This window comes from Coregonus lavaretus (genome assembly GCF_964263955.1).
Source record: "Coregonus lavaretus genome assembly, chromosome: 32".
Lineage (NCBI taxonomy): Eukaryota > Metazoa > Chordata > Actinopteri > Salmoniformes > Salmonidae > Coregonus > Coregonus lavaretus.
The window spans coordinates 16,250,568-16,270,355 of record NC_140019.1 but is presented as its reverse complement, the minus strand read 5'-3'; the positions used below and the strand labels follow the sequence as shown (position 1 = coordinate 16,270,355).

The 19,788-nt window shown below is 45.2% G+C and overlaps 1 pseudogene across 1 annotated transcript in view; it reads left to right on the top strand.

The window, feature by feature from the left end:
• The window catches only part of LOC311107728 (neuronal acetylcholine receptor subunit alpha-7-like), a 69,528-nt pseudogene extending 49,960 nt beyond the window's left edge, over window positions 1-19,568 (top strand). The window contains exons 5-9 of the transcript in view: window positions 6,706-6,952; window positions 8,278-8,472; window positions 8,934-9,020; window positions 15,606-15,715; window positions 18,948-19,568. The product of the transcript in view is annotated as a neuronal acetylcholine receptor subunit alpha-7-like (transcript). The remainder of the gene's footprint in view (window positions 1-6,705; window positions 6,953-8,277; window positions 8,473-8,933; window positions 9,021-15,605; window positions 15,716-18,947) is intronic.
• The last annotated feature ends 220 nt before the right edge of the window (window positions 19,569-19,788 follow it).

Sequence of the window (19,788 nt, the reverse complement as noted above, 5' to 3'; positions counted from 1 at the left end):
CTGGGACTGTCTCACTGTACAGGATATGCCTGACCCTAGTGATCTGAGGGGAAGGGAAGGCACATGGGGAATGATATGCTTGAAGAACTCCTACTCTGTATCTCTGCCATAATATCCTTCAGCTGCTGGAGAGAACAAGAACATAGAACCCTAGACCCCCACAGGGAACGTTATCTTCTTCTCTCTTCCTCTCAGGGTAGACTCTTGCTTTCTCTCTGTGTCTTTCATTGGGTTCTCTCTCTCTCTCTCTCTCTCTCTCTCTCTCTCTCACTCACTCACTCACTCACTCACTCACTCACTCACTCACTCACTCACTCACTCACTCACTCACTCACTCACTCACTCACACTCTCTCGTCTCTCTCTCTCGTCTCTCTCTCGTCTCTCTCTTTTCGTCTCTCGTCTCTCTCTCCTCTCTCTCCTCACTCTCTCGTTTCTCTCTCGTTTCTCTCTCGTCTCTTGTCTGTCATCTCTCATCTCTCTCTCTCGTCTCTCTCTCTCTCGTCTCTCTCTCGTCTATCTCTCGTCTCTTGTCTCTCATCTCTGTCTCGTCTCTCTCATCATATCTCGTCTCTCTCATCTCTCATCTCTCTCTCATCTCTCATCTCTGTCTCGTCTCTCTCGTCTCTCTCATCATATCTCGTCTCTCTCTCATTTCTCTCTCGTCTCTTGTCTGTCATCTCTCGTCTCTTTCGTTTCTCTCTCGTCTCTCTCTCGTCGTCTCTCTCTCTCGTCATCTCTCGTCTCTTGTCTCTCTCTCGTCTCTTTCGTTTCTCTCTCGTCTCTCTCTCGTCATCTCTTGTCTCTCTCATCTCTCGTCTCTCTCTCTCTCTCTCTCGTCTCTCTCGTCTCTCGTCTCTCTCTCTCATCTCTCGTCTCTCTCTCTCTCATCTCTCTCTCGTCTCTCGTCTCTTCGTTTCTCTCTCGTCTCTCTCTCGTCATCTCTTGTCTCTCTCTCTCGTCATCTCTCGTCATCTCTAGACTCTCTCGTCTCTCTCTCATCATATCTAGTCTCTCTCTCTCTCGTCTCTCTCTCTCGTCTCTCTCTCATCTCTCGTCTCTCTCTCTCTCATCTCTCTCTCGTCTCTCTCTCATCTCTCTCTCTCATCTCTCGTCTCTCTCTCATCTCTCATCTCTCTCTCTGTGTTCTCTCATCTCTCTCGTCTCTCTCTCTCGCCTCTCTCTTGTTTCTCACTTGTCTCTCTCTCTCATCTCTCGTCTCATCTCTGTCTCGTCTCTCTCATCTCTCATCTCTCGTCTCTCTGTCGTCTCTCTCTCGTCTTTCTCATCATATCTCGTCTTTCTCTCGTTTCTCTCTCGTCTCTTGTCTGTCATCTCTCGTCTCTCTCTCATCTCTCTCGTTTCTCTCTCGTCTCTCTCTCTCGTCATCTCTAGTCTCTCTCGTCTCATCTCTCTCTCGTCTCTCTCTCTCTGTGTTCTCTCATCTCTCTCGTCTCTCTCTCGCCTCTCTCTTGTTTCTCACTCGTCTCTCTCTCTCTCATCTCTCGTGTCTCATCTCTGTCTCGTCTCTCTCGTCTCTCATCTCTGGGTTCGCTCACATCTGTCTGTCATTATAGAGTGTATCAACTTGTTTCTCTCTCTCATCTCTCTCGTCTCTCTCTCTCGTCTCTATCGTCTCGCTCTCGTCTGTCGTCTCTCTCATTTCTCGTCTATAGTCTTTCTCTCGTCATATCTCGTCTCTCTCATCATCTCTTGTCTCTCGTTTCTCTCTCGTCTCTCTCATCATATCTCGTCTCCCTCTCGTTTCTCTCTCGTCTCTTGTCATTCACCCAGATTGCATGTACGTGTGTGTGTGTGTGTGTGTGTGTGTGTGTGTGTGTGTGTGTGTGTGTGTGTGTGTGTGCATATACGCTCTCTGGCTACGCACTAGCTGATACAATAAAGCAGAGCTCTGAATAATTTAATGAGCCAGGGATGGCAGCGACACACACAGCCCTGCCCATGCATACATCTCCCCTTGCCCCGCCAACACAGATACACTCATCATGCACGCATACACACAACGCAAGCAGACACAGGCGCGTGCTCGCATCTCCTCCTGCCACATCAGCACTGATAGCACACCCACACCAAGGAGAAATAAATGACACTACTAAACTCTGAAAAGGTAGATCATTCAACCCACTGAGTTGAACAGGAAGGAGAGAAGAGATAAATCAGTAAATCCTCTCTAAGGCTCGGGCCACTCTTTTGTCACCGCGCTGAATGTGTGTAAGCCGGAGGATTGCGTTCCCAGGCGCGTCTACGTTATCGCTTGGGGTGTCTTGCGGTTTTCGGGGGGGATAAGTGGTTGTTGATAAGGGTCTGAATAGAACTGTCAGGTGCCTTAATGGGTTTCCACTGCTGGGGATGGACCACTGATAAAAGGGGAAGGCATGGTCTGGCCGATAGGACCCGCTGTGTGTGTGTTTATGATACTGTGCTGCTTGGTGCTACCTGTGCTAGTTACATTGTGGTTATGTGTTTGCATGCGTGAATGTTATATCTGATCCTGGATCATTCACAGAGTTAAGATTCTTCACCCAATCGCTCCAACTATAACTTCAACTCCAGTCCCAGTCCCACCTAAGCCCTAGAACCAGTATACCAACTAGTCCCAGTAGACCCAGTAGACCAACTAGACCCAGTAGACCAACTAGACCAACTAGTCCCAGTAGACCAACTAGACCAACTAGTCCCAGTAGACCCAGTAGACCAACTAGACCAACTAGTCCCAGTAGACCCAGTAGACCAACTAGACCCAGTAGACCAACTAGACCCAGTAGACCAACTAGACCCAGTAGACCCAGTAGACCAACTAGACCCAGTAGACCCAGTAGACCAACTAGACCCAGTAGACCCAGTAGACCAACTAGACCCAGTAGACCAACTAGACCAACTAGTCCCAGTAGACCCAGTAGACCAACTAGACCAACTAGTCCCAGTAGACCCAGTAGACCAACTAGACCCAGTAGACCCAGTAGACCAACTAGACCCAGTAGACCCAGTAGACCAACTAGACCCAGTAGACCAACTAGTCCCAGTAGACCCAGTAGACCAACTAGACCCAGTAGACCCAGTAGACCAACTAGACCCAGTAGACCCAGTAGACCAACTAGACCCAGTAGACCCAGTAGACCAACTAGACCCAGTAGACCAACTAGACCCAGTAGACCAACTAGTCCCAGTAGACCAACTAGACCCAGTAGACCAACTAGACCCAGTAGACCAACTAGTCCCAGTAGACCCAGTAGACCAACTAGACCCAGTAGACCAACTAGACCCAGTAGACCAACTAGACCCAGTAGACCAACTAGACCCAGTAGACCAACTAGACCCAGTAGACCAACTAGACCCAGTAGACCCAGTAGACCCAGTAGACCAACTAGACCCAGTAGACCAACTAGACCCAGTAGACCAACTAGACCCAGTAGACCAACTAGACCCAGTAGACCCACTAGACCCAGTAGATCATATCATGTCCTTATTATCTCCATTGTGTCACAATGCCTCATCAAACCGGAATAGATCCCTCTCCTCTCCTCTCCTCTCCTCTCCTCTCCTCTCCTCTCCTCTCCTCTCCTCTCCTCTCCTCTCCTCTCCTCTCCTCTCCTCTCCTCTCCTCTCCTCTCCTCTCCTCTCCTCTCCTCTCCTCTCCTCTCCTCTCCTCTCCTCTCCTCTCCTCTCCTCTCCTCTCCTCTCCTCTCCTCTCCTCTCCTCTCTGGTTTAATCTCTTTATCTATCATCATCCAGTATGTTCCCTTGGTCCTAAAGAGAGGGAGGTAGGGAGGGGTGGAGGGAGGGAGATTGTTGGTGCTCACTGTTCACGACTGACAGTGCACAAACCCATCGGCAATCACACCAATGATGTAAACATTGGCAGAGGAAAGTCACCAATGAGAATTATACTGAGGGTTTTTTTGTGTACCTCCCACATACGCTGGTCAGGTTTCATCTCATGATTTCATGGAGTGTGTGTTTGTTACTGTTGGTACTGTTGGTGCACAGACATACAGGGATGTAGCTCAGTTGGTAGAGCATGGCGTTTGCAACGCCAGGGTTGTGGGTTCGATTCCCACGGGGGGCCAGTATGAAAAATAAAAAAATAACTGTAAGTCGCTCTGGATAAGAGCGTCTGCTAAAATGACTAAAATGTAAAAATGACTAAAATGTAAATACAGTGATGGAAAAAAGTATTTGATCCCATACTGATATTGTACGTTTGCCCACTGACAAAGACATGATCAGTTTATAATTTTAATGGTAGGTTTATTTGAACAGTGAGAGACAGAAAAACAACAAAAAAATCCAGAAAAACGCATGTCAAAAATGTTATAAATTGATTTGCATTTTAATGAGGGAAATAAGTATTTGACCCCTCTGCAAAACATGACTTAGTACTTGGTGGCAAAACCCTTGTTGGCAATCACAGAGGTCAGATGTTTCTTGTAGTTGGCCACCAGGTTTGCACACATCTCAGGAGGGATTTTGTCCCACTCCTCTTTGCAGATCTTCTCCAAGTCATTAAGGTTTCGAGGCTGACGTTTGGCAACTCGAACCTTCAGCTCCCTCCACAGATTTTCTATGGGATTAAGGTCTGGAGACTGGCTAGGCCACTCCAGGACCTTAAGGTGCTTCTTCTTGAGCCACTCCTTTGTTGCCTTGGCTGTGTGTTTTGGGTCATTGTCATGCTGGAATACCCATCCACAACCCATTTTCAATGGCCTGGCTGAGGGAAGGAGGGTCTCACCCAAGATTTGACGGTACATGGACCCGTCCATCGTCCCTTTGATGCGGTGAAGTTGTCCTGTCCCCTTAGCAGAAAAACACTCCCAAAGCATAATGTTTCCACCTCCATGTTTGACGGTGGGGATGGTGTTCTTGGGGTCATAGCATTCCTCCTCCGAGTTGAGTTGATACCAAAGAGCTCGATTTTGGTCTCATCTGACCACAACACTTTCACCCAGTTCTCCTCTGAATCATTCAGATGTTCATTAGCAAACTTCAGACGGGCCTGTATATGTGCTTTCTTGAGCATGGGGACCTTGCGGGCACTGCAGGATTTCAGTCCTTCACGGCGTAGTGTGTTACCAATTGTTTTCTTGGTGACTATGGTCCCAGCTGCCTTGAGATCATTGACAAGATCCTCCCGCGTAGTTCTGGGCTGATTCCTCACCGTTCTCATGATCATTGCAACTCCACGAGGTGAGATCTTGCATGGAGCCCCAGGCTGAGGGAGATTGACAGTTCTTTTGTGTTTCTTCCATTTGCGAATAATCGCACCAACTGTTGTCACCTTCTCACCAAGCTGCTTGGCAATGGTCTTGTAGCCCATTCCAGCCTTGTGTAGGTCTACAATCTTGTCCCTGACATCCTAGGAGAGCTCTTTGGTCTTGGCCATGGTGGAGAGTTTGGAATCTGATTGATTGATTGCTTCTGTGGACAGGTTTCTTTTATACAGGTAACAAGCTGAGATTAGGAGCACTCCCTTTAAGAGTGTGCTCATAATCTCAGCTCGTTACCTGTATAAAAGACACCTGGGAGCCAGAAATCTTTCTGATTGAGAGGGGGTCAAATACTTATTTCCCTCATTAAAATGCAAATCAGTTTATAACATTTTTAACATGCGTTTTTCTGGATTTTTTTGTTGTTATTCTGTCTCTCACTGTTCAAATAAACCTTTCCATTAAAATTATAGGCTGATCATTTCTTTGTCAGTGGGCAAACGTACAAAATCAGCAGGGTTTCAAATACTTTTCCCCCTCACTGTAGAATAGTAGGGGAATGGAGCCTTGGGGTAGAGTGAGTGATTGTGTTGTTTGTGTGTGGTTGTGTGTGTTAGCACAGGACAGGTTGTCTGACTGTTTTAACTCTCTAACTCAGGCTTTAGCTGACCTCTAAGAGTATATATTTGTTTTACCATAGAAATGTGTGTTTACATCCCAGTAGACAGTATGTACCAGTGTAACAGATGTTTGCAGGCACAGTAGGCAAGCAGCTGAGTTATGAAGGACGACAGTGGTTTGTTTATTCCCTGTCTGTCGCTGCATGTTTAACATCTCATGACATCAGCTCACCTGGGCATTACCTGTCTGGCCCTGTGCTGGTTGGTCGGTCCACAACTAGCCATACATAGCGCTTCACTGAACATTACTGTGACATTACTGTGACACTGAACATTACACACACAGTAGAAAACAGTATCTGATATGCAAAACACACAAACACACACACGGCTCCACACCACCTGTTGCTCTAGTGTGGCTTGTCTTTTATCATGCTATCGATACTTAACAGGTAAAAGGACTCATTTGCTTTCTCTCTCTCTCTCTGTCTCTGTCTCTCTGTCTCTCTGTGTCTCTGTGTCTCTGTGTCTCTGTCTCTCTGTGTCTCGCGTTCTCTTTCTCCTATAAATACATATATCTCCTTGTATTCTCTTATGTGTATAATTAATGCATAACTTCTGCAATGTATCAACGCTTGTCTCACTCTTTATGGTCAGTAAAGTTTAGCAAAAGGTCCACTAAGATTGACATATAACCAAATTCCATCCTATTATTGACATTAAACTAAATGGGATCAAATAAATATCCTATATTTATGGATTTTTCTGTCTAGGTATTGACATGGATGTATTGAGAAGTCTCTTTCTACCTCTCTCTCTCTCTTTCTCTCTCTACCTCTCTCTACCTCCCTCTCCCTGCAGTGCTGATGAGAGGTTTGATGCTACCTTCCACACCAACGTGCTGGTGAATGCATCGGGTTACTGCCAGTACATCCCCCCGGGCATCCTGAAGAGTACCTGCTATATCGACGTGCGCTGGTTCCCCTTTGACGTCCAGAAGTGTGACCTGAAGTTTGGCTCTTGGACCCACAACGGCTGGCTGCTGGACCTCCAGATGCTGGACGTGGACACGTCTACCTACATACCCAACGGGAGTGGGACCTCGTGGGTACGATTTAGTTAATCTCCCTCCCTCCCTCTCTCTCTCAATTCAATTCAATTCAATTTAAGGGCTTTATTGGCATGGGAAACGTATGTTAACATTGCCAAAGCAAGTGAAGTAGATAGTAAACAAAAGTGAAATAAACAATAAATATTAACAGTAAACATTACACTCAGAAGTTCCAAAAGAATAAAGATATTTCAAATGTCATATTATGTATATATACAGTGTTATAACAATGTGCAAATAGTTAATGTACAAATGGGAAAATAAATAAACATAAATATGGGTTGTATTTACAATAGTGTTTGTTCTTCACTGGTTGCCCTTTTCTTGTGGAAACAGGTCACAAATCTTGCTGCTGTGATGGCACACTGTGGTTTTTCACCCAGTAGATAAGGGAGTTGATCAAAATTGGGTTTGTTTTCGAATTCTTTGTGGATCTCTGTAATCTGAGGGAAATATGTGTCTCTAATATGGTCATACATTTGGCAGGAGTTTAGGAAGTGCAGCTCAGTTTCCACCTCATTTTGTGGGCAGTGTGCACATAGCCTGTCTTCTCTTGCAAGCCAGGTCTGCCTACGGCGGACTTTCTCAATAGCAAGGCTATGCTCACTGAGTCTGTACATAGTCAAAGCTTTCCTTAAGTTTGGGTCAGTCACAGTGGTCAGGTATTCTGCCACTGTGTACTCTCTGTTTAGAGCCAAATAGCATTCTAGTTTGCTCTGTTTTTTTGTTAATTCTTTCCAATGTGTCAAGTAATTCTCTCTCTCTCTCTCTCTCTCTCTCTCTCTCTCTCTCTCTCTCTCTCTCTCTCTCTCTCTCTCTCTCTCTCTCTCTCTCTCTCTCTCTCTCTCTCTCTCTCTCACTACTCTGTCTCTTTTAATCTCTCCGCTTGTCCCTCTGTCTCTGTATCAGCATGTGTGTCCATGTCTCTATCTCTACAGAGGTGGGTGGGAATGGTGTTGTGGGCGAGGGGGTGGGGGTGTTACCCCAGCCAGTTATGACCCAGTGACCCACCTGGGCCAGTGGAGGGTCCCTGAGGGGTGTGTCTGGGTATGGGGGGTGTCAGACTACATTTCATGTTTACTCCACACTGCCAGAGGGGGCATGTTACTGGATAAACTCTGCTCAGTGAGAGGAACACGTGTTTGAGAGTGTGTAGATTTCCTGCCTGTGTAAGACTGTCTTTTGAAATGTGTGGTTCCTACTTGTGTATGTGTATATCAAAGAACATGTGAACAGGCCATCGTTGAATGAATGTAAATGCATTGATTTGGAATTACCCCTAACTCCACCTCTGTGTTTCTTCGTGTGTGTGTGTCTCCTAGGAGTCCCGGCCAAGCGTAATGAGCTGTACTATGACTGCTGTAAGGAGCCCTACCCTGACGTCACCTTCACGGTCACCATGCGAAGACGAACCCTCTACTACGGTCTCAACCTGCTCATCCCCTGTGTTCTCATCTCTGGCCTGGCCCTGCTGGTCTTTCTGCTGCCCGCTGACTCTGGAGAGAAGATCTCCCTGGGTAAGGAAGGAACGCCGGAAAGACGTCTTGGAATTCTGTCCGTTATGAACTTCTGTCAGGTGTATTATTAGGTTTGATTGATGGATGTCTTGGGATGATGAGTTATCTTCCTGCTGTTCAGATGGGAATATCTGAACACACATTCTGGAATCCTCTCCATCCTGGAATTCTGTCAGGAATATTAGGCTTGTTTAATAGATATCTGAGGAGGAGGAGTTAACTGTAATCTCTTCCAATTGGTAACTTGCCTTGAACATGTCAGAGAAACCACCAGTCTAACAAATTGGTTTAGCCTAGAGGTTATAACTGATCACTAGCGTAACGTATTCCAAGAATAATTTCAGATGTCAATGAGTTTGACAATCTCATCTCTATCTCTCTCTCTCTCTCTCTCTCTCTCTCTCTCTCTCTCTCTCTCTCTCTCTCTCTCTCTCTCTCTCTCTCTCTCTCTCTCTCTCCAGGTATCACAGTCCTGCTCTCTCTAACAGTCTTCATGCTACTGGTTGCTGAGATCATGCCCGCCACCTCAGACTCTGTGCCTCTCATCGGTGGGTTCTGTGTGTGCGTGCACGTGTGTATTATACATGATCCTCTTTCCTCTTATGGTTTGGTTTGATTGGCTGTGCGTTAGTGAGTGTAAAGGCAGAGTGTGTGTGTTTGTATTAATGTGTGTGTGAGTAAACCTTGTGTTAATGTGTATGTCAATACAGTCTGTCATTCTCTCATGGCCTGGCTAGTTTTGGTTTGACTAGCTGTATACAGTGCATTTGGAAAATATTCAGACCCCTTGACTTTTTCCACATTTTGTTACATTACAGCCTTATTCTAAAATTGATTAAATAATGTTTTCCTTCTCATCAATCTACACACAATTCCCCATAATGACAAAGCGTTAGACAGGTTTTTAGATTTTTTTGCAAATTTATAAAAAAAATAAGTATTCAGACCCTTTGCTATGAGACTTGAAATTGAGCTCAGGTGCATCGTGTTTCCATTGATCATCCTTGAGATGTTCCTACAACATGATTGGAGTCCACCTGTGGTAAATTCAATTGATTGGACATGATTTGGAAAGGCACACACCTGTCTATATAAGGTCCCACAGTTGACAGTGCATGTCAGAGCGAGAACCAAGCCATGAGGTCAAAGGAATTGTCCGTAGAGCACCTTCCAGAAGGACAACCATCTCTGCAGTACTCCACCAATCAGGCCTTTATGGTAGAGTGGCCAGACAGAAGCCACTCCTCAGTAAAAGGCACATGACAGCCCGCTTGGAGTTTGCCAAAAGGCACCTAAAGGACTCTCAGACCATGAGAAACAAAATTCTCTGGTCTGATGAAACCATGGTTGAACACTTTGGACCTGAATGCCAAGCGTCACATCTGGAGGAAACCTAGCACCATCCCTACGGTGAAGCATGGTGTTGGCAGCATCTCAGACTGGGGCGACGTTTCCCCTTCCAACAGGACTACAACCCTAAGCACACAGCCAAGACAACGCAGGAGTGGCTTCGGGACAAGTCTCTGAATGTCCTTGAGTGGCCAAGCCAGAGTCCGGACTTTAACCCGATCGAACATCTCTGGAGAGACCTGAAAATAGCTGTGCAGCGACGCTCCCATTCCAACCTGACGGAGCTTGAGAGGATCTACAGAGAAGAATGGGATAAACTCCCCAAATACAGGTGTGCCAAGCTTGTAGCATCATACCCAAGAAGACTCTAGGCTGTAATCACTGCTGAAGGTGCTTCAACAAAGTACCTAGTAAAGGGTCTGAATACTTATGTAAATGTTTTATTTCCATTTCTTAAAAACCTGTTTTTGCTTTGTAATTATGGGGTATTGTGTGTAGATTGAGTGGAAAAAAAACAATTTAAACCATTTTAGAATAAGGCTGTAACGTAACAATATGTGGAAAAAGTCAAGGGGTCTGAATACTTTCCGAATGCACTGTACATATCTTTAATGTCAGTGAGTGCTGAGAGCCTTTCCTACACATACGTCAGTCTCAATCCCCTGATGTTATGTTTGAGCAGGATGGTGTTGGATCAGGCTGACAATGAGGATAACATTATTAGTGGGTCGTGACAAGCCAGGCTCCCCATGAGACGAAGAAGAGCAGAACAGAAGGCAGGATTGATAGATGGATGAGATGAGTAACCTTTAGGGGGTTAATTTCTGAGAGAGAGAAGTTCAAACACTTCCGGTGCTGTGATGAGACACTCATGATAGCGCTCACTAGTTTAGCCATCACCTCATTTTACTCGAGTGGAGGCCTGGGAGGAGTGTGTGTGTGTGCCTGTACACATGTGCAGTTTCTACATATCTTCCTGCAAAATAGTAATACATTTGTTAGTTATGTAAATATGTGTGTGTTAGCACTTTTGAACTAGCACCATAAACTGTGTGTGTGTGTGTGTCTCAGTTAAGTTAGTGTAACAGAGTTAGTGTAATTTTACTGAGAAATGCTCCATTAGTTGTGTTTATGATGTATCAATACCGTAATCAGTCAGATTGTATGACCCATTGACCAGCAGGAAGGCCCAGGGCTCAGCGCTCAAACGCTTTGAGGAGTGAAATAAAAATCAATCATACCCGTTTACAGCAATGAACTACACAGTGTGTTTGTCTGTCTGTGAGTTATACTCCAGAAACTGCCTGTAAACTTGAGTCTGTTTATACATTATACAGCAGTGTTTCTTACTCCTGGCCCTAAAGGACCACAGTTTGTGCAGGATTTTATTTAATCCCAGCACTAACACGCCTGATCATGCAAATCCAGATCTTGATGATTAGTTGAATAGTTGAATGTGTTTTTTGGGCCGTGAGATTATCCTTTTAGCCCCCAACCAGGGTAGTGTCAGATGAGGTCCCCCTATACCCAAAAAGTAGTAATGTCATCACCCTCTCATCCTCTCTCATCTTCCCCCCATCCTTCACTCACCTGGCCTGCTCTATCTCTGTTTCTATCTCTGGCACACTTATCTAGTTTTAGGTGTGTGAGAGAGAGAGGCTGCTGACAGGCTCAGATGGGGATGGTCTGTTTAGAGTTATAAGTGAAGGGCAGTGTTAGTCAGCACTCTGTAGGGGCATCTCTGCACTTCCCACCTCCACTCTGCTGGATTAGACTCTCTCTGGCAGCGCTGCTATCTGGTGTCATCATCCAACTCCTCCTCCTAATTAGAATCCCACTCTTCTCCTGCCTCCACCTCCTCCTCTTTCTCATACCTATCATCATTTTTGTTCTACTTCAATGTTTTCCTCCTCTTCCTCCTGCTACTCCTCCTCCTCCTCCTCCTCCTCTTCACCATACTCTTCCTCTGTCTTCTCCATTGCCTCCGCTTCTTCAGTACTCCTTCCTAGGGATTAACATGGGCAACCGGGATCCCGGGACTGTCACAAGAACACATTTCACATTTCCTGAAAAAATGTAATGACAAGACCTGGCAAATTACAACCTTTTTCCCCATGTGGCACTAATGCAATTCCACAAAATACACAACATGTGCAGCAGCAGATTAACAAAAAATAAAATAGCACATTATCGAAACAGGTTGTCGCATGGAAGCCTTTATTAAAATAACCTGTGCCTCTTTGAGCTGTCACTGTTACTTTTCAGATAGTCACAAATCTGATTGGCCTGTGCACAATTCACTACATAGGCATCTCCTGTCCTAGATCCTAGGCTATTTTCCTATCCAGTCCCAATCGCACTGAAACACAAAATCCTGACACCTGTCTCACATGAAAATTCCTAACTTTATTCTGTAATCCATAGGTTGCATTGTCAAATCACATCTCTCGCCTATGCATGTCAAAGAACCACTGTAACATTTCCCCCACTTCTCTGCACTGTCTCGTACTTGCTGCCCATATGAGAGCTTCGGTAGAGAATGTGTGACCAACAAACAGTATGAGAGTAGATATGGAATTTTTTAAAACAGAGTTGGGGCTCTATTCAATCCGCATCGCGAAAGTTCATCTTTACAGCGTGATTGAAATTTTAAGTCAATGTTCCCGCTTTAGCGAAGACAGCATTCACGGTAAACGCTGCATATGTCAGCTCAATCGGAAATTACCTTTCATTTCTATCGCGGAATCTGTAATGCTTCAGCTTTACATAGAGCCCCAAGTCCCCCTTTAAGATACCTTGATATTTAAACTACACTGAGTATACAAAACATTAGGAAGACCTTCCTAATATTGAGTTGCACCCCCCCCACCCTTTCCCCTTTGCCCTCAGAACAGCCTCAATTCGTCGAGACATGGACTCTACAAGGTGTCGAAATCTTTCCACAGGGACAGGGGCGGTGTGTTCAATAGGGCGATATGGGCGACGCACTGCCAAACGGGAAAAGGAAGGGATTTTTTTTCTAATCAATTATATCACGGCAACAGTAGTTATCAGTGTTGTAATCTAGACGTCTGATCTGCCACAGTGCCACTAAATGTCCAATCAGGCTAAAGTCGTGCTTCAAATGCCCCCCCCCCCTTTTGGGGCGATTTCAGTCAGGTTGAAAATCGCCCAGAAGTCTGTCATAGACTCCCATGTAAAATCTATTTTTTTCAAATATCAGAGCTTTCAATACAATCTCTATGGGTTTCTGAGGGCTTGCACTTACGCGCTTTCGTCATACGTAACGTAACCATGAACGTAACTAAGAAAAGAGCGGGTAGCCTCATCAATCAATTCACTACTACTGTAAAAATGGCTAGTCTTCAGTGCAACTCGATTGTGTCTTTGAAAGAAGTTCCTTTTTGTCGGCGAACAAATGAAGATAAATTGGCAACGAAACAATTAGGACCTCCCAGACCAAATTTAATAATTCAACAGGTTTCTACTAAAGGGGGGAAGTCCTACACCCGAGGATTTTCCAAAAATTGGTACGAACGAAAAACCTGGCTAGCAGGCTGCGATGTAGCTAATGCAGTCTTCTGCTACCCCCTGCTTACTCTTTCACCCTGAAGGCGGCACGGCAGACAGCACCGCTTGGACAGCGACTGGTGTGTAACGGACATGCACCATCTTTCAGGAAAGATTAAGAAACATGAGCTGTCAAAGACCCACATGGATAGCTGTTTGAGATTGTCTGCTTTGGGGAGAGTGAACATTCCCACTCAACTGGATGAGGGATACAGGCTAGCTGTCCGCCGCCACAACGATGAGATTAGTGTTGATAATCACAAGTTTACTGGAGAACTGAAACTGACAAGGCTGACAAGATAGGACCCTTTTGTCCATTGTTATTGGATAGGAACAGAACTTATAACCAGCTCCTGACCTAAATAGATCTTAGCACAACATTTTACTCAACATATCATATTCCATATTCACTATAACAAATATATTTACTACGACATTAGCAAGAACCGCCACATCCTCAGCCGGCTAATCCAGTGTGTGAAGTTTTGCGGAGTGTTTGAGTTAGCTTTGCGAGGCAAAGATGAAACTGAGGGCTCCACCAACCCTGGTAAGCCAACACTTTTGAGATCAGTCAATAAATGCTTCTGGTATTGACTTATATGCTGCCCCTGTCTTCATGTTGTTGCTGGACATATCTTTTTTAAAATGTGTGTAGGTCACCTAAATCATCAGAAAAATTGCCCCCCCTGAGAATTTTTTCAGGAGCCGCCACTGCACAGGGATGCTGGCCCATGTTGACTCCATTGCTTCCCACAGTTGTGTCAAGTTAGCTAGGTGTCCTTTGGGTGGTGGACCATTCTTGATACACACGGGAAACTGTTGAGCGTGAAAAACCCAGCAGCATTACAGTTCTTGACACAAACCAGTGTGCCAGGCACCTACTGCCATACCCCGTTCAAAGGCACTTAATTATTTTGTCCTACCCATTCTTCACCCTCTGAATGGCACACGTGTTAATTGTCTCAAGGCTTAAAAATCCTTCTTTAACCTGTCTCCTCCCCTTCATCTGCACTGATTTAAAGTGGATTTAACAAGAGACATCAATAAGGGATCATAGCTTTCACCTGGATTCACCTGGTCAGTCTATGTCCTAATGTTTTGTACACTCAGTGTCTTTCCACTCTTCATCTCCCCATTATTCCTGATCTGATCTGCTCCCGGTATAATCATCAACTCTATTTTTCCAAATATAGGAGATATTCCGCCATTCGTTGAAGTAGGTAATCTTGCAAGTTTAGCAACTTTGGTCATTTGACTTTTGTTTGACTGCCGTTACAAAGTTTGTATGATTTGACAACGCTATACTTGGGGTGCACTCTGTGTGGCCTGAGCAAGCTCTTTGTTGAGATAGCCTACTGCTGAAATGTGCTGAATTAATTGAGGAAGATGATAAAAATGTCATTTTCAGTTTTATTTGCTCTGAAATCCTTACATAGTGGCGCAGCCAAGCCAGCAATGTGGTGCAGCGCCCCTCTTATTTGGGGAGAACCCTGGCATAGTGACCATATCGTTTTTTTAAATGCTTTAAATGGCCGCTTCTGATTTTTGCTGTATTTCCCGGGATTCCCGGGATAAATATGAATTAGTCCCAGTATTGAAACTTGGTAGATTTTCTGGAAGATATGAATCCCTACTCCTTCCCATCCTCCTCCTCCTAAGCCGACCAGGGATAATCCTAACCCCTGATCGCACAGTGGGTCATGTGCCCTTTGCCCTGCTAGTGTCCTGGTAGCGTTTGTTCATGTCTGAAGCATTTAGCGGTTGTTTGCTAACAGAGAGAGGGAGGGGGTGTGACTGGCCTGGGAGGCAGCTACAGAGTTGAGATATTTGGGGAAGAGCAGTGTTGAGTTAACGCTCGAGTGGAGTGAAGCTCCCTTCCCTCCCTCCATTCAGTCCCTCCCCTGAGAGAACACATCCATGATGTGCACGTAAGCTTGGTGGTGTTTTACCACAGTGTTATATTATTGGGCTGCTTGATTTTCCACTGATATATGAAGACACATTCAACTGAAACCACACTACAACTACGAAGATAAGACTATCTAGCTGTTTCCGAAACGGCGACCTATTCCCTATTTAGTTCACTGCTTTTGACCAGACCCTGCCCGGTGCCATTTGGGATGCACTGTCTCTCCCTTCTGTTGGTCAGTGTCTGTGTGATGTATGATGTCACGTTGTTAATGTTTGATGTGGTTGTGGTTTGTGTTTTATAGCTCAGTACTTTGCCAGCACCATGATGATAGTGGGTTTGTCTGTGGTGGTGACTGTTCTGGTCCTGCAGTTCCATCACCACGACCCTCAGGGTGGCAAGATGCCCAGATGGGTGAGTCCCGCTCCCAATCTTCATCATATCCCTCATCATCATAATTCTCATCTTTGTCATCGTCCTCATCATTGTTGTCATCATCGTCGTCATCATCGTCGTCTTCGTCCTCATTGTTGTCATCATAGTCTTCGTCTTCATCATTGTTGTCATCATCATCTTCGTCCTCATCATTGTTGTCATCATCGTCATCATTGTCGTCTTCGTCCTCATCATTGTTATCATCGTCGTCTTCGTCCTCATCATTGTTATCATCGTCGTCTTCGTCCTCATCATTGTTGTCGTCGTCGTCATCGTCTTCGTCCTCATTGTTGTCGTCGTCGTCATCATCGTCGTCTTCGTCCTCATCATTGTCATCATCATCGTCTTCGTCCTCATCATTGTTGTCATTGTCGTCATCATCGTCGTCTTCGTCGTCTTCATTGTCATCATCGTTGTCTTCGTCCTCATCATTGTTATCATCGTCGTCTTCGTCCTCTTCATTATTGTCATCATCATCGTCGTCGTCGTCCTCATTGTCATCATCGTCGTCTTCGTCCTCATCATTGTTGTCATCATCATCGTCGTCTTCGTCCTCGACATTGTTTTGTTTTTTTAGGGGGTAGATCAGCTTTAATATTGCAGATAGATTGTAACTTCCATCAATGTAATTGTCTGCATCACTTCCAATCCCCCATATGTTTTTTTTTTCTCGCAAATATATATATATACACATACATACATACATACATACATACATACATACATACATACATACATACATACAGTGAGGGAAAAAAGTATTTGATCCCCTGCTGATTTTGTACGTTTGCCCGCTGACAAAGACATGATCAGTCTATAATTTTAATGGTAGGTTTATTTGAACAGTGAGAGACAGAATAACAACAAAATAATCCAGAAAAACGCATGTCAAAAATGTTATAAATTGATTTGCATTTTAATGAGGGAAATAAGTATTTGACCCCTCTGCAAAACATGACTTAGTACTTGGTGGCAAAATCCTTGTTGGCAATCACAGAGGTCAGATGTTTCTTGTAGTTGGCCACCAGGTTTGCACACATCTCAGGAGGGATTTTGTCCCACTCCTCTTTGCAGATCTTCTCCAAGTCATTAAGGTTTCGAGGCTGACGTTTGGCAACTCGAACCTTCAGCTCCCTCCACAGATTTTCTATGGGATTAAGGTCTGGAGACTGGCTAGGCCACTCCAGGACCTTAATGTGCTTCTTCTTGAGCCACTCCTTTGTTGCCTTGGCCATGTGTTTTGGGTCATTGTCATGCTGGAATACCCATCCACAACCCATTTTCAATGCCCTGGCTGAGGGAAGGAGGTTCTCACCCAAGATTTGATGGTACATGGCCCCGTCCATCGTCCCTTTGATGCGGTGAAGTTGTCCTCTCCCCTTAGCAGAAAACCACCCCCAAAGCATAATGTTTCCACCTCCATGTTTGACGGTGGGGATGGTGCTCTTGGGGTCATAGGCAGCATTCCTCCTCCTCCAAACACGGCGAGTTGAGTTGATGCCAAAGAGCTCGATTTTGGTCTCATCTGACCACAACACTTTCACCCAGTTCTCCTCTGAATCATTCAGATGTTCATTGGCAAACTTCAGACGGGCCTGTATATGTGCTTTCTTGAGCAGGGGGACCTTGCGGGCGCTGCAGGATTTCAGTCCTTCACGGCGTAGTGTGTTACCAATTGTTTTCTTGGTGACTATGGTCCCAGCTGCCTTGAGATCATTGACAAGATCCTCCTGTGTAGTTCTGACCTGATTCCTCACCGTTCTCATGATCATTGCAACTCCACGAGGTGAGATCTTGCATGGAGCACCAGGCCGAGGGAGATTGACAGTTCTTTTGTGTTTCTTCCATTTGCGAATAATCGCACCAACTGTTGTCACCATCTCACCAAGCTGCTTGGCGAAGGTCTTGTAGCCCATTCCAATCTTGTGTAGGTCTACAATCTTGTCCCTGACATCCTTGGAGAGCTCTTTGGTCTTGGCCATGGTGGAGAGTTTGGAATCTGATTGATTGATTGCTTCTGTGGACAGGTGTCTTTTATACAGGTAACAAGCTGAGATTAGGAGCACTCCCTTTAAGAGTGTGCTCCTAACCTCAGCTCGTTACCTGTATAAAAGACACCTGGTTGCCAGAAATCTTTCTGATTGAGAGGGGGTGAAATACTTATTTCCCTCATTAAAATGCAAATCAATTTATAACATTTTTGACATGCGTTTTCTGGATTTTGTTGTTGTTATTCTGTCTCTCAATGTTCAAAAAAACCTACCATTAAAATTATAGACTGATCATTTCTTTGTCAGTGGGCAAACGTACAAAATCAGCAGGGGATCAAACACTTTTTTCCCTCACTGTACATACATATATACACATAGACTTTTCATTTTTTAAAATATATTTCCCTTTCTTACTTTCCAACCCCACCACCCCTTCCCTAATTGGAGTAAACTAGTGAACAACAATGCTTAGGCCTCTACTTCCAGCTTATACATACTATATACATTTTATGGACACAGTCAATTTTACAAGAATTCTATTTTGTTTGTTTTTACTCCTGAATTTCCTCTACCCTCAACCTATCCGATCATTTTCATGATGTCCATCCGGTTTGCTTCTATATGCCATATCTTTCTAACTGTGCTCTTTCACAAAAGCTCTCAACCTATAACCTATATTTATGGACACAGTATGCTTACATTAATAGTTATTTTGTTGTTATTAGTTGTTGTTAGTTGTTATTTGTCCCATCCTTCAACTCCATTCAACACCACCCATCTATCTCTTAACACCATCCATATTGGATTTCTATTTGCCATATATTTTTCAACTGTACTGTGATGTTTTACAAAAGTTCTGAACCTTTCTATTCTCATTGTTTCTACAGATTTTACATTGAAAATAAACATTTTTGCTCAAAGTATTCGTCATTGTTGTCATCATCGTCGTCTTCATCCTCATCATTGTTGTCATCGTCGTCTTCATCCTCATCATCGTTGTCATCATCGTCGTCTTCGTCCTCATCGTCGTCTTCGTCCTCATCATCGTTTTCATCATTGTTGTCATCATCGTTGTCATCATCGTTGTCGTCGTCGCCGCTGTCGTCGTCATCATTGTTGTCAATCTCATTACATTATCGTCTTCACCATCATCAACATTGTGTGTATATGTTTGTTGCAGTCTCAACCCCCTCTCCCTCCCTCCCTCTCTCTCTCTCCAGGTCAGGGTAGTGCTGTTGAACTGGTGTGCCTGGTTCCTGCGTATGAAACAGCCAGGCGAGGAGCGTAAACCCGCAGGCTACAAGTACCGCCACACACCCCAGCACCACTCCAGTGCCAGCTCCATTGAGATGGGCCCCATGGGCACCATGACGGGCCTCACCACGCCCCTCTCCCAGGCCCCCTGCTCCACCTGCCCCACCGGCACCTCCAACGGCAGCATGAGCCTCTACTTCAGCTACCATGCCGTGGAGAGCCCCCACTGCCCCCCCTCCAGCGATTCAGGCGTGGCGTTGGGGGGACGGGCCCAAGGGACCCCCTGCGAGGAGGCTGAGCCCCCAGGGGGAGGTGCTGGAGGAGGTGGAGGAGGAGGAGGGGGGTTGAACTTTCCTCCTCCTCCCGAGGTCCTTCAGATCCTGGAGGAGGTGTCGTATATCGCCCAGCGCTTCAGGGACCAGGATGAGGAAGTGGCGATCTGCAGCGAGTGGAAGTTTGCGGCTGCCGTGGTGGACAGGCTGTGTCTGGTGGCCTTCACTCTCTTCTCCATCATCGGCACCTTCACCATTCTCATGTCTGCTCCAAACTTCTTAGAGGCCGTCACCAAGGACTATCTAAAGAAATAGTGTCAATTTGTTCAACCGTATATGCCAGTTTCCCGGACACAGATTAAGCCTAGGCCCGGACTAAGAACCACTTAGCATACTTTTTAGTACAGGACTAGGCTTTTTCTGTGTATGGGAAACCAACCTTATACCTTCTATCCAGATTACTCTGGAGTATATTTGAGAAATCGATTTAATGTAAATAGATCAATGCAAGGGTTGTCCATAGTCCCTCTCCTCT